At 37.0% G+C, this 16645-nt stretch overlaps 1 protein-coding gene across 4 annotated transcripts in view; it reads left to right on the top strand.

Annotated features, from left to right (window-relative positions):
- The first annotated feature begins 3032 nt into the window (after window positions 1–3032).
- Window positions 3033–16645, top strand: part of mef2aa (myocyte enhancer factor 2aa) — a 195433-nt gene continuing 181820 nt past the window's right edge. For all 4 annotated transcript variants that reach the window (XM_062042587.1, XM_062042588.1, XM_062042589.1 and 1 more), the window contains exon 1: window positions 3033–3143. The gene's annotated coding sequence lies outside the window, so the exon portion shown is untranslated. The remainder of the gene's footprint in view (window positions 3144–16645) is intronic.

Here is a 16645-nt window from a genome sequence, read left to right as displayed (position 1 = left end):
CGCAAAAAATTAAAAGCCATATTGCATACAGATAGTGTGGCAAGAGATATATATTTAATTAAAAGGACTTAAAGACCTACTGAAATTATTATTTTTTTATTTAAACGGGGATAGCAGATCCATTCTATGTGTCATACTTGATCATTTCGCGATATTGCCATATTTTTGCTGAAAGGATTTAGTAGAGAACAACGATGATAAAGTTTGCAACTTTTGGTCGCTGATATAAAAAAGCCTTGCCCCTACCGGAAGTAGCGTGACGTCACAAGCTGGAGTGCTGCTCACATTTCCCTATTGTTTACACCAGCAGCGAGAGAGATTCGGACCGAGAAAGCGACAATTACCCCATTAATTTGAGCGAGAATGACAGATTCGTGGATGAGGAAAGTGAGAGTGAAGGACTATAGTGCAGTGCAGGACGTATCTTTTTTCGCTCTGACCGTAACTTAGGTACAAGGGTTCATTGGATTCCACACTTTCTCCTTTTTCTATTGTGGATCACGGATTTGTATTTTAAACCACCTCGGATACTACACTACCGTTCAAAAGTTTGGGGTCACATTGAAATGTCCTTATTTTTGAAGGAAAAGCACTGTACTTTTCAATGAAGATAACTTTAAACTAGTCTTAACTTTAAAGAAATACACTCTATACATTGCTAATGTGGTAAATGACTATTCTAGCTGCAAATGTCTAGTTTTTGGTGCAATATCTACATAGGTGTATAGAGGCTCATTTCCAGCAACTATCACTCCAGTGTTCTAATGATACAATGTGTTTGCTCATTGGCTCAGAAGGCTAATTGATGATTAAAAAACCCTTGTGCAATCATGTTCACACATCTGAAAACAGTTTAGCTTGTTACAGAAGCTACAAAACTGACTTTCCTTTGAGCAGATTGAGTTTCTGGAGCATCACATTTGTGGGGTCAATTAAACACTCAAAATGGCCAGAAAAAGAGAACTTTCATCTGAAACTCGACAGTCTATTCTTGTTCTTAGAAATGAAGGCTATTCCACAAAATTGTTTGGGTGACCCCAAACTTTTGAACGGTAGTGTATATCCTCTTGAAAATGAGAGTCGAGAACGCGAAATGGACATTCACAGTGACTTTTATCCCCACGACAATACATCGGCGAAACACTTTAGCTACGGAGCTAACGTGATAGCATCGGGCTCAAATGCAGATATAAAAATAGAAAGAAATAAACCCCTGACTGGAAGGATAGACAGACAATCAACAATACTATTAAACCCTGGACATGTAAATACACGGTTAATGCTTTCCAGCTTGGCGAAGATTAACAATGCTGTTGCTAACGACGCCATTGAAGCTAACTTAGCAACGGGACCTCACAGAGCTATGATAAAAACATTAGCGCTCCACCTACGCCAGCCAGCCCTCATCTGCTCATCAACACCCGTGCTCACCTGCGTTCCAGCGATCAACGGAAGGACGAAGGACTTCACCCGATCATCCGTGCGGTCGGCGGCTAGCGTCGGCTAGCGCGTCTGCTATCCAAGTCAAAGTCCTCCTGGTTGTGTTGCTACAGCCAGCCGCTAATACACCGATCGCACCTACAACTTTCTTCTTTGCAGTCTTCATTGTTCATTAAACAAATTGCAAAAGATTCACCAACACAGATGTCCAGAATACTGTGGAATTTTTAGATGAAAACAGAGCTTTTTTGTATTGGATTCAAAGGTGTACCAATACTTCCGTTTAACTAGTGACGCCACTCGTATACGTCATCATACGAAGACGTTTTCAACCGGAAGTTTAGCGGGAAATTTAAAATTGCACTTTATAAGTTAACCCGGCCGTATTGGCATGTGTTGCAATGTTAAGATTTCATCATTGATATCTAAACTATCAGACTGCGTGGTCGGTCGTAGTGGGTTTCAGTAGGCCTTTAAAGGAAACTAAATGACCTCAAATATACCTACAAATGAGGCATAATGATACAATATGTATATATAGCTAGTCTAAATAGCATGTTGGCATTGATTAGCTTGCAGTCATGCACTGACCAAATATGCCCGATTAGCACTCCACACAAGTCAATAACATCAACAAAACTCACCTTTGTGCATTCACGCACAACATTAAAAGTTTGGTGGACAAAATGAGACAGAAAAAGAAGTGGCATAAAACACGTCCTAGAAAGTCGGAGAAGGTTATACATGTAAACAAACTACGGTGAGTTCAAGGACCACCAAAATTAGTAGGACAAAATGGCGCTCGCCAAATACTCGAATCAGTGAAGCATGTTTAATATAAGCACTGTGCTTTATAACAATTAGGTAGGTTTGTGTAATGTTTGTCCTCCTACAGAAACCATACTAACACAAAAAATGTATATTTTTCCACGCCATCTTTTTCCATTTTTCATACATTTTTGAAAAAGCTCCAGAGAGCCATTAGGGCGGCGCTCAAGAGCAGCATGCGGCTCTAGAGCCGCGGGTTGCAGACCCCCGCTCTAGGAGCACACCTGCTCTCTCCGACAAGCCAGGAAGGGACGAACATGCTGTCATGGCAGGCGGGCAGGCGCCACACCTCCTCCTCTTCCTCTTCCTCCTCAAATCCCACACGTCACATGTTCCTGTCTGTGAGACCAACACGTCCCGCCCCTACCCGCTCCGATTGGCTGCTTAGCAGACGCTGCGCGCTGTGATTGGCTGTCACTCAAACCAGTCGCTGTTGTCTTAGTGATGTGACGTCAAAGCAAGGGGAAGCAGAGTCATTTTGGGAAAGTAAAAGCAAAACTCAGTTTAGGTCCAGTAGTTGTTGTTTATTTTTTTAATGTACTTTCACTTTATAAATAGAAATCATCGTGTATTTTAGGAAACGCTCAATGGTGAATTTGCGCCAACTTTCCAAACACAAACACTCTAAATATTGCTATTATTGTAGAAGAGAGAGAGAGAGTGCTTAAGAGAGAGAGGGGCGGTGACGTAGGAGAAATGGGAGGAGCTTCGCCGTCAGGAGGGAGACTGGCTTTTTCTGAGTTTGTCAGCTTCCCCCCTCCCACCTAAAATAGCAGCCAGCGTGTAAACGTGAAGTCAAATTAGGTTTTATCCGGCGGAGAGCAGCCATATAGAGTACCCGCACGCAGCAGCAGCAGTTTGGCCCGGGACGAAAGGTGAGTGTACGCAAATAGAAACATTGTTGTTGAGGCGATATGAGAGTGACGACAGAAAAGCGGCAGCGGGAAGGCGTATAGTGGACTTGTCAGATTGGAAGGCATCAAAAAGTACACTAAAACGCCGATGTTTTGTTTTTCTTTTTCTTTTTTTCTTTTTTTTTTACATAAATACAGTTTGTTTCGTTTTCAGTGGTGTCCAAACGGTTATGGAGTGAAGGATGCGACTAATTGTGGGGAAACTTTCCCACATTTCATCATAAAGCTGTTTACTTATTTTTTATTTTTTTTACCTGGGAGATAAAACTCCCTTCCATGTGCCAGGATGTACTATTTATTGTCTTGTCTGGCTTGACAACCTGGGGAGTGATGCAGTTTGACAGCTTCGGGGCATTTAAGAATCGGGCAAAAGTTGACACCACAGTTGTTGGTTTATGTCTTCTGCCTTCATTCGAAAAGAACAAGCATATGTGTAAAAAAGAAAAAAACACTTGCCTTTAAACCAATAAAACACACGCCCTTATAGGGGAATTTTGCCTTTTGTTCATAATGTAAGACAAGATCATTTTTATTTGTATTTTTTTTTTTTTTTTAATGCATTCTAATTCGTAATATACGGCAACTAAGAGGTGGCTAACGAGAGTACTCTATCGCGTCCATTATGCCCTCTAAAAAACATCTAAAATTTCCTAACAATACTCCATTTACATGTTGTGATCTGAATTCTAACCAAGTATTAGCGATATTGTTATTATAAGCGCTAATGCAAACTATTTTTAACCGTGCCATGACCGCAGAGTGATAACTAGCTTTATACTGGTATATAGGCATATTAAACCGGGGAGCTGTTGCATTGCCTCTGAGTTGGTGAAAGTTAATTCTAGATAAAAAAAATTATGCCTCTCACCTGGATATTAGAAGGTTGTGGCCATAAACTGAGAAGTTGGTCACCTTTGATATTCAAATTATACCCGAAGATGTCAAGAAAGGCACGAAAAACGCTCATTTGAGGCCAGTTATTTTTTATTTTTTTATTTTTTTTTTACCTCCGGGTGGATTATAATTAATTCTTTAACTGAAGGGGAATACGTAAAGATCCCATTAGTAGGCATCCCAGTGAGAGCAGACATTGTACAGTAAGTGATTGTTTCATTATGTTCGTAGTTTCTATTTCTTGTTTAGTACTTGGCAATACTGCGACATGATGCTTACTGTTTTACTAAAGCTGGATCTGTTTAGCACACAGCTTCTAAAACGTGTAACTTATCCTCCTTATAGTCAGGCTCAAAAATATAAGCTTCTGGATCGTCATTTGTCCCAAAGTAGTCGTTGAAGTCTGCCATGATTAATAGTCGTTGTTGTTGAAGAGAAAAGCAAACGTTGTGATGCGTCCGTGATATTAATACCTAAAATGAGCTAAATGTGTAAATATTACGTGTTTTATTTTAAATGTGCCTGTTACTACATTACATAAATACTCACAGCATGTATATACAACGTTGATGGAGATTTCTGGATGTTTTTCGGAGCGCTTTACAGGCGGAATAGAGCGAAAATCATTGGCTTCAATTGTTAGCTGACTAGCTAGCATTTATTTCCAAGTTAGAATGCATTAAAAATAAAACACGTCTTCTTGTCTCACATAAGGATTGTAAATGATAGGCAAAATTACAAAAAAAAGTGCAGTTCCACTTTACAGTGGATGTTTGTATCTCGCTCACAATTGCATTGCAAATTGCTATAATTGTACGTCATTATGTCCTGAAAGCCGTAAGAGGCTGGAATATAACGCTTTCAACACATTGGAAAGTTAGCGCCCTCTAGGCATCCGCGTAAAGGTTGTTCTTCTCTTCAAACACCTCTGTTCAAGCTGGCACACTCTTTTGGAGCATATGTAATGACAAAGCCAAAGAAAAAGCAGCTATCAAAGAAGTGTATAAAGAAGTGAACTCTGGCAGAGTAGGGATGTAACAATATGAGAATTTCATTCATTATTAATATTATCGCAGTATTGTTGAATGGGTTGGTTATACATACACGGAAATCTTTTCACCAAGTTATTTCTTGAAATAATTAAAATAACTGACATAAAACCCCTTATTTCTGCATGTTTTTTGTTCTAATGCTTCACTGATAGTGTTTTAGTCTTAGCATTGGCTAAGCTTTTATTGTTTTAAATATACATTTGCACTGTAGCATCTTAAGATTGATTTAAATGAAAAGTGCGTAACAAATAAAATCTATTATAATAATAAAACACCTATTTTTCCTATTCCTCTGAGTATAGAATGATTACTTTAGTCTGTACTGTGCACAAATCAATTTCTTAGTTGATCAGATAGTAATGTGTTTTTGTACGTTTAGATTGAGGTATGTTGTGTCTTACGGGGAACGACGTTAATGTCTCCTGTTTTCATGTGAGCATTTATGCTAGCTAGCTGGCGCCAGCCAGTCCATGAGTTTACCAAAGTGCAGTTATCAATCTCGGTTTTGATAATTTTAATTTAAAATGATAACGTCTGGAGTTTTACGACGGTTATGATTAATACCGTTTATCGTTCCGTCCCTAGCTTAGAGGTAATGATCCAAAAGTGATTCTATTTTTTTATATTCTTTTGAAATTCTTCTGTTCTTACAACACTGATAGGTTGACCCACCCTTTTGGAAGAAATGACATCAAAACCAAACAAGAAGCAGCTGTCAAACAAGTATAAAAATACGTTTACCATGGCAGCTTCTGTTGTTTTTGTACACAATTTGCCACCACAGTTGTTGGTACTCCTTCTTGTGGAATAAATGTCTAAAACATGTCAAATTGTCACAGTCAACCGCTTTGGAAGTACCCTTAAAATAACGTTTCTACATTATTCTCTTTTCACGTTCTACTGTTCTTGAAACACTTTGTCGCGTTAGCTCCAGTATCTTGGAATGCATGTTGGAAAAAGCCACTGTCACACAAGTTTGATAGAAATCGAACAGTGGTGGTCACCATGGCAGCACCTGCCTTTTCCTTCTGTGCACACAAGTTGACGCCACAGTTGGTGGTTAGTTGTTTAGTCACGGTGCATGAGAGGAGCTGCCAACTGCAAGTACTTTGACGTAAACCACTGTCATCTTGAAGGTATTGCTAATTGACTTGAAGGGTAAGCATATCTCATGGCTATTATTTAGATCTAAAACTGTGAACAATTACTGTTAAACAGCTGAATCAGTTACATTTTGGGTCAGCTGTCGCCATCATGGAAGTCGTGTCCAATGCAATTTTAACATTATACAAGTGTAAAAATAAGCTAATCACTGTTCTTTAAATGTAAAAAAAAGAAACAGTCAGTAATTTAGAATAAATGTTGCCCAAAGTCAAAGAAAAAGTAACTGTCAAACACTAGTGCTGGGCCAATACGATATCAATATATATCGCGAAATATATCAATCATTGATATCAATATATGTATGTATATATGTATATGTGTATGTATATATATATATACATGTATATATATATATATATATATATATATATATATACATATATATATATATATATATATATATATATATATATATATATATATATATATATATATATATGTATATATATATGTATATATATATATGTATGTGTATATATACGTATATATATATATATATATATATATATATATATATATATATATATATATATATATATATGTGTGTATAGATATATATATATATATATGTATATATATATATATATATATATATATATATATATATATATATATATATATATATATATATATATATATATATATATATATATATATATATATACACACATATATATATATATATATATATATATATATATATATATATATATATATATATATATATATATATATATATATATATATATATGTATATATATACGTATATATATATACACCGTAATTTCCGGACTATAAGCCGCTACTTTTTCCCCTCGTTCTGGTCCCTGCGGCTTATACAAGGGTGCGGCTTATATACGGCCTGTTCTTCTCCGACACCGACGAAGAGAATTTCGGTGGTTTAAGTACGCAGGAGGAAGACGATGACACAATGATTAAAGACTGACTTTTCATATACCGGTAGGCTGGTTATTTTGATAACGTACAGGCGAGCACTTTGTATTACTTTGCACCGTTGTATTATTTGTACTCTGCATGAATGCTGTTCGCCATGTCAAAGATGTGAAAGTTTGATTGAATGATTGAAAGATTTATTGTTAATAAATGGGACGCTTTGAGTTCCCAAACAGTCATCTCTGTCCCGACAATCCCCTCCGTGGTAGCAGGAACCCCTATATACTACGCTAATTACACATCAAAACCCTGCGGCTTATAGTCGGGTGCGGCTTATATATGGAGCAATCTGTATTTTCCCCTAAATTTAGCTGGTGCGGCTTATAGTCAGGTGCGGCTTATAGTCCGGAAATTACGGTATATGTATGTGTATATATATATATATATATATATATATATATATATATATATATATATATATATATATATATATATATATATATATATATATATATATATATATATATGTGTGTGTATAGATATATATATATATATATCTATACACACATATACTGTATATATAATATATATATATATATATATATATATATATATATATATATATATATATATATATATATATATATATATATAGATAGATAGATAGATAGATAGATAGATAGATAGATAGATAGATAGATAGATAGATAGATAGATAGATAGATAGATAGATAGATAGATAGATAGATAGATAGATAGATAGATAGATAGATAGATAGATAGATAGATAGATATATAGATAGATAGATAGGTCGGAAGAAACCGGAAGTTATGAAGCAAGTTTAGTTGTATGAACAAAGGCACTCTGGTAACCTAACACATCATGAAGTGATCACTGATCAATGGGAGGGACACGCTAACAGCCAACCACGTAACAGTACCAAGTGTATTTGCGCCATTTTGTTGTTTCGCCGTTTATTCTTTGCAAGGAATGAGAAGACAAAATGAGTGCTGCAGAGAACGTATAAATTGTCAATAAACAGGAAAAGTCACCTCAAGAGGATGGCTTTTTTTTTTTTTAATCGGACCGTAGTCCTTCGCTGCGCTCATCGTTTCTTTTCAGCTCTCGTCCGTTCCCTATTCGGGTAATCGGAAACAACGGGTAGGAACTCAAGTGCTGGACTGTATAAATAAAATAAAATACGGAATATTACAAACATGTGACTTTAAAATAATATTATTTTGGTCTATTAATATTTAAATAATAATTACTTTATAAAAAAAAAAATTCCTATTTTAGAATATCAGACCAAATTAAATGTTACACAGTCGTAATTTCCTGGCACTAAACCTGTAGAAAATAGTTATTCTCAGGTTTCTCTTTGTTGACACTTTGCACTATTTTGTTATACTTTATTTTTTACATATTCCTTATTTTTGCACCTTCATTATAAGAGGTTATTGTTGAGTGTTTAATGTGATTTTACAGTTTTACATTGTTTGTTTTCCTTAGTTGTGTTGACATTTCCTTTTCTTTCTGCCTTCATAGCTGAGGGGATTATAATCAGAAGAAGGTTACATTTGAAATAACAATGTTTACATTTAATATATTATTCTCCTGGTCCTTACTTTCCATAGGTCATAAAATATCAATAATCATCGATATTGACCATCATAAAACACTTACATTGTGATACAGTTTTCAGCCATATGGCCCAGTCCTAAAATCAACACATTTAGTAAATTCTTCTCTTGCGACATTTTCAGTCCTATTCTAGTCTGCTCCTGATTTTGGAAGTCGAATTATAAAACAAAAAATACTTAACTTTTTCTCATCGGAGTTCGTCGCAGCAAGTCAATTGCATAAATGGTTTTTGCTTTGTCTTTACGCCAGATGCCCAAATCTGTCCAGGAGTTAAACCCATGCCCTCTGCCATTAAAGGCACAATCATGTACCTTTAGCCCACCAGGGACTCTAAGAAAAAGCTACTGTTTGGTGGTTAGCTTCTTTCCACACCCAGCACATGAAATTAATACGACACGCAGTTCTTTGCATTTCTCTGTCAAAGCAAAACCGAGAATCCTTCGATGTTTCGCCTGATATCACACAGAATGATGCTGACTATTCAAAGTGTTTGTGTGACTATTGGGGTATATTTGTTATGTTTTTGTTTTGTTCAGCCTACTTGTGTATGTGTGAATGCTTTTACAGTACATGACCATATCAGCTGTTTGCCGATGCCGGTTGTGATAGCAAAGCAGTGAAGCAGCTTTCCAATCAGCGGTCATTAGCTTGTGCGCTGCCCCGGAGTGTCTGCGGTAATGTTGCTCATGATCCGCGTCCCGTGAGCTTTTATGTGTAATGTGTGGACGAGAGGCCCTTTGATTGAACAATTTATGGGGGGTTTTAATCAGTGGATGAGGACAAATGTGATGGATGTCACTGTTAGAGCAATCTCAGTGTGTCTCTCTGTTGGTCTAACCCACAGGTGTCAAACTCAAGGCCCGGGGGGCCAGATCTGGCCCGCCACATCATTTAATGTGGCCCCGGGAAAGTCTGGAAATAATATGCGTCAATAAAGCACTTCATCTTTCTTACTAAATGTACCATCATTTCAGGACTACGAGCCTTACCGTATAAGCCACAGCCACCAAATTTTTAAAAGAAAACACAATTTTTTCATACATCGAATTTATGGACTTTGGAATTTAAGCCCACGTGACGCGGATCATGAGCCACATTACTGCAGACGCACCCATCCGTGGCTCAATAATGCAACATCAACGCCAAAAATGTGTCCCATTAAATACCGTCCGACCGTAACCCTCTAATAACTAAAGTTCCGTGGGTGAATTATGTAAACCAGCTACAGTTTTTAGCGCTTTGATAGCTAGTCTACTGACAGATATAAGTAAGAACTTAACGCTACTTTATATTAGAAATGGAAACAGCGGAAGATGAATGCCACATAACAAGAAGGTAGAGAAAAAGAAGAAGCTTTTGACTACGGACTACAATTGCGGACACGCGCACATTTTCAGGACTTATGCAGATCTCAAATACACATCAGCAGGTACCACAAGGTAAGAAAAGTTGGTTTTGCATAATATTGCCAAACACAACGCCAGATGATGTCTGCTAATAGGTGCCATTTTGCGGTCCCTATACACGCACCATAATAATACTCGTATGTTTAATGCGCCGACAATCCATCAAGCGGTGTGGCTTCATAGCTTACCGAAGTCGTACTAAAAACATTTTGACATATTTTTGAGCGCCGTGCGTAATGTCCTATATTCTCAATGGAACATTTTAAAGTTTTGGTGTTGTTTACTGCCGTCAACTTGCAGTTTACACGTATCTCTGACTGCCATCTACTGGTCACACTTATCATTACACCATGTACCAAATAAAATTGCTTCGAGGTCGATAAGCACAACCAGAAGTATACCGTACATTAGGTGCACCGGTTTATAAGGCGCACTGTCGATTTTTCTTGTAAAAAAAGAAAGGATTTTAAGTGCGCCTTATAGTCTGAACAATACGGTAATAACATCATGAAGAGAATACTTATCAATTGATATTTATTTATTATTCACTGTTGCACGCGGCCCTTTGAGGGTAGCCATAACTGGGATGTGGACTTCAGTGAAAACAAGTACGACACCCCTGGTCGAACCTCATCAATCCCACCTTCTATGTTAGTCAGGTTATTGCATGATATGAATGTCATCACTTTAAAGGGAAGTATAGAAAAGGACTGTACTCTATGTCCCACCTGTCTCTGTGCATGTCAGCGTCTCTGCACAAAGGAGATACTGTACAGTATGTGTAGAACGGGCAGCCGCAGCATCTTTCACCGCACTCTCCATCCCACTTCAATCTCAGAGTCTCAGCTTCTCCTTCCACCAACAAATGTGGAGTGTGGGGGCGAGTCGGAGCTGCAATTAAAGACGCTCGTCAGAAAGAGAAAGCTGGCGTTTACACCATACCTCTGAATCACCCAGCGAAAAAGGCCTTCTCCTACCACTCTCGCTCGTTTAGGCCGTGATTGGTTTCCAAGAAGGACTTAAAAACACGAAACAAGGACAGAAGCAAGTGAATAAATATAGAAGATTCCGTCTAGTACCACAAAATATTAAGTCTTGAAAGGATCATAATTATGTGTTGGCACATTTAGCTACAAAAAAAAAATTGTTATGGTTAACTTAGTTGATATTTATTGTTTATACAGGTGTATTTTTGTTCCTTTAAAGTGAAACTCATATAAATTGTCATTTTCCACCCCAATTTTGTTGAATATAAATGTTTTGTGTGTTCCAATCAGTAGTAGTAGTGTTGTATATCCCGATATAGCAAATTTCAATCCTGATAAATATATATATCATAGGGATAAACCCTATTATTGATAACCGCAGTAAAACTCCCAAAGGTTAGTATTACCGTTTTAAATTAAAATTATGTATAAACCGAGACTGATAACTGCACTTTGATTAACTCACGGACTGACGAGCGCCAGCTCGCTAGCTTAAATGCTAACATGAAAACAAGAGACTTGGGTTGCTCCGATACCAATACTTTGGTTATGTATTTTGATACTTTTTGATACTTTTCAAAATGAAAGGGCCTACAACACGGTAATTGTAATTAAAAAAAAAAATCTTATGACACATGAAACATACGTTTGTTATTGCAATCAAAAAACAATTTTGGCATTTAATAACATAGTGAACATGCTAGACAACTTCTCTTTTTGTAAATAATAATAATAATAATACCTGGGATTTATATAGCGCTTTTCTAAGTACCCAAAGTCGCTTTACATGTTTTTCTGAACCCATCAATCATTCACACCTGGTGGTGGTAAGCTACTTTCGTAGCCACAGCTGCCCTGGGGTAGACTGACGGAAGCGTGGCTGCAATTTGCGCCTACGGCCCCTCCGACCACCACCTATCATTCATCATTCATTTCACCGGTGTGAGCGGCACCGGGGACAAAGGGTGAAGTGTCCTGCCCAAGGACACAACGGCAGTGATTTTTAGATGGTAAGAGGCGGGGAGCGAACCTGCAACCCTCAGGTTTCTGGCACGGTTGCTCTACCCACTACGCCACGCCGCCCAAAGAGTTAGCAAACAAAGTCTCCTAATTTGGCTGCTGACATACGCAATAACATATTGTGTCATTTCCAATTGTATTTTTTGTCAAAACTATGAGAGACATGCGGTAGGAAATGGATTATTAATCTAATTGTTCATTTACTGTTAATATATGTTTATTGTCTGTTTTGACATGTTTTATCTACACTTATGTTAAACTGAATTAATCACATATTCTTCTGTTGTTTGGATACTTTACATAAGATTTTGGTATCAATCCAATAACGAGTAGTTAAAGGGTCATACATTGGTCATATTTAAAGTTCTCCTGTGTCCAGGGACGTATTTCCTGGGTTTATAAACAATAGAACATGGAAAAAGATTATGTGATGCTAAAAAATAATGATGTAAGTAATCATTGTAGTATCGACTATATATGGGGCTTTTGTATTTATCGTTACAGTCGATGTCTGTGGAGATCCACCCACGGCATTTGTTTACATCCAGTAGCTCTAGCTTGCTGTTAGCGGTTAGCTATTGTATCCCCCTATGGTGTGTAGTGAAGCATGTTTTGCTAGTTAGATTGAGACAATTTCACTAGGACAGGCTATTTCTATGTCCCTAATTGATTGTTGAAGTCATTTATTTTTGCAAAATGGACAATCCGAACCTCTTACTCGCCATGTGGTTCTGCAGGTTTTGTAGTCTCAAGCTTCCTATAATTAATTAATTACGCCGTGGCTCGGTTGGTAGAACGGCCGTGCCAGCATCTTGAGGGTTCTTGGTTCGATCCCCAGCTTCTGCCATCTTAGTCATGTCCGTTGTGTCCTTGCTTCACCCTTGCTCCTGATGGGTCGTGGTCAGGGCCTTGCATGGCAGCTCCCACCATCAGTGTGTGAATGTGTGTGTGAATGGGTGAAATAGCGCTTTGAGTACCTTCAAGGTAGAAAAGCGCTATACAAGTATAGTATAGCTTTTTCGGATGCCGAGGAATCAATCTCACCCAGGCAATGCTTAGTCTTCTTTTTGACTGACAGAAGCATTTGGAAACATGAGTCATTGTTTATTAGAGCGCCACCATCAATATGGAGATTCCAGCGTTCCACTGTGAGACCTGGAGGTCACATGCAGAATCTTGAGCCTGGCAGATAATGTTTAAGAACGCAGTTAACTGGGCACTGGCGAAAATAACCCTGTTTACTCGTCATGTTGGCAAAAAAAAGTCACTAATAAATCCCAAAATATGAAATCATCCCTACCATTGTATACTACACAATAATAATCCAGACTTGTTTTGAATTGACATTGTTAGTTGGAGGCCATTGGGGTTATCACGTGTGCAATGAATCACTCTTGGCTTTTGCTTGGTATCTCACAGCAAGTGTTCCATTTCCGGCCGCCTTTCTGATGAGTTCGCATGCACTGTCAATAAAACCGGGTGCAAGTAACGCACACTTAGCTGCGGCACCTTATTCTGTAATAATATAATTAATTGTAGCAGATTTTATTCAAAAAAAATGTCTAAATAAATGTCATAACATAGAATTCATCTGCTTAGGGCTTGGCAATAAAACTATATCAATATATATCGCCACACACACACAAAATAGATATAAAAAAAAGTAAGTTAATGAATTAAGAATAAAAAGTTTGCTATATAAACACTACAGGCCAAAAGTTTGGACACACCTTCTCAATCAATGCGTTTTCTTTATTTTCATGACTATTTACATTGTAGATTGTCACTGAAGGCATCAAAACTATGAATGAACACATGTGGAGTTATGTACTTAACAAAAAAAGGTGAAATAACTGACAACATGTTTTATATTCTAGTTTCTTCAAAATAGCCACCTTTTGCTCTAATTACTGCTTTACACACTCTTAGCCTTCTCTCCATGAGCTTCAAGCACACCTGTGAAGTGAAAACCATTTCGGGTTTTTCCATTTCATGTTCACCACTTGAAGCTCATCGAGAGAATGCCAAAAGTGTGCGAAAAATAAGAAAGTGTGTCCAAACTTTTGACCTGTACTGTATATATATATATATATATATATATATATATATATATATATATATATATATATATATATATATATATATATATATATATATATATATATATATATATATATATATATATATATATATATATGTGTATGTGTATATATATATATATATATACACTACCGTTCAAAAGTTTGGGGTCACATGAAATGTCCTTATTTTTTAAGGAAAAGCACTGTACTTTTCAATGAAGATAACTTTAAACTAGTCTTAACTTTAAAGAAATACACTATATACATTGCTAATGTGGTAAATGACTATTCTAGCTGCAAATGTCTGGTTTTTGGTGCAATATCTACATAGGTGTATAGAGGCCCATTTCCAGCAACTATCACTCCAGTGTTCTAATGGTACAATGTGTTTGCTCATTGGCTCAGAAGGCTAATTGATGATTAGAAAACCCTTGTGCAATCATGTTCACACATCTGAAAACAGTTTAGCTCGTTACAGAAGCTACAAAACTGACCTTCCTTTGAGCAGATTGAGTTTCTGGAGCATCACATTTGTGGGGTCAATTAAACGCTCAAAATAGCCAGAAAAAGAGAACTTTCATCTGAAACTCGACAGTCTATTCTTGTTCTTAGAAATGAAAGCTATTCCACAAAATTGTTTGGGTGACTGCAAACTTTTGAACGGTAGTGTATATATAAACCAGAAGTTACGAAGCAAGGTTGGTTGCATTTTCAAAGGCACTCGCCTTCTGTAACCGAGCAATGCAGGAAATGATCACTTATCAGTGGGAGTGACACGCTAACAGCTAATCACGTAACAGTGTCAACTAACACGTTTGGTTACGCCGTCTTAGTGTCTTACAGTTGATTCTTTTGCGTTGAGTGAGAAAAGAAAGTAAAAATGAGTGCTGCCGAGAGCAAAGACATTGTCAAAAAAACAGGACAGGCCACCTCGACAATATGGCAGTTTTTTTTAGTTTTTTTTTTAAACAGACTGTAGTCAGACCACACCACCTTCACCCTTGATGAAAACTGCAGAAAATAATATGTAAATTGTAAAAGTCTTCTTTCAGTCACATTTGTTGATTTATACACAATATAATTCTAAATATATATTTTTTTTAAATGTCTGAAATGTGTTGCCTTTTTTATTTTATTAAAATGTATTTCTTCAAAGATAAAAAAATGTGGGATTTAATTTCTTAATTTTTACTGTATACACACAAAACCAAAGAGTATCAAAAAAGAACCAGATGCGTGGAAGTCTGAGTACTACAAGTGGTCTGATGTAAGCTCAGAGGGTGAATGTATTACTTACTGAGGCCCTGTTTGTATAGCAAGGCAGCAAGCAGTGACCTTTCAACTGTCCTGCCCTTGACTGAGACCTCTGGTGGTAAGCCACCGTGTTTGGCTGACTCAGCACCTGCGCTGCTGAGCAGGGCAGAGCTGCTTACCGAAGGCTGCGCTGTAGTTTTCCTGTCCCCTGCAGTCCCCTGAACCAATCCTGACTGGGAGTCTTCACCGCTTGTTGTTGTAGATCCTTCAGCAGAAACTATTCCTTAAATATGTTTTTAATCTGCTTTAACTGTGACAATCCTGTGCCTCTTGTCAACATGCTGTATATTCTGGTTGTAGACTAGGGGTGTCAAACTCGTTTTAGATCCCACAAGGAGAAAAATCTACTCCCAAGTGGGCCGGACTGGTAAAATCACAGCACGATAACTTAAACATATAGACAACTTCAGATTGTTTTCTTTGTTTAAAAATAGAACAAGCACATTCTGAAAATGTACAAATCATAATGTTTTTTTGTTTTTTTACACTTACATGTTGCGGTTAATAGTATTCTATCTTTATTTGTCATTATTTATACTTTCTGAATAAATTATGTAATAATGTTCATCAGTCAACTTATTGGTGTTCATTTTCAATCTATCAAGACAAAAAAATAATATCAAAATCAATTTACAGGATGCTATTTATGTAGTTTGCTAATATTCCTCGACTGGTGCTCTAACATCATGTGGTTTATTATTGTTTACGTATGTAGCATCATTTACACAGATACAAATAATTGCTATTGCGACATCTAGTGGACACATTTAGAACAGCGGTTTCTTTCATTCAAAAATTTCGGCTCGTTTTTATACTTAGCAAACTCGTCCCGCGGGCCAGATAAAACCTGTTCCGTACGTTTGACACCCCTGTTGTAGACAAACACTTTAGAAAACCTTTCTATACTTTTTGTTCCCAGCTGACTTATAGCTATTTTCACTTATTGCTTTGCAGTTGTTTGCAGGAGTTGCAACAACAAGATACGTTCACAGAAAGGATGGAATGAT

Source organism: Entelurus aequoreus, linkage group LG03 (genome assembly GCF_033978785.1).
Source record: "Entelurus aequoreus isolate RoL-2023_Sb linkage group LG03, RoL_Eaeq_v1.1, whole genome shotgun sequence".
NCBI classification, from domain to species: domain Eukaryota; kingdom Metazoa; phylum Chordata; class Actinopteri; order Syngnathiformes; family Syngnathidae; genus Entelurus; species Entelurus aequoreus.
The sequence above is the reverse complement of the archived record's forward strand: the minus strand, read 5'-3'. Positions and strand labels throughout refer to the sequence as shown.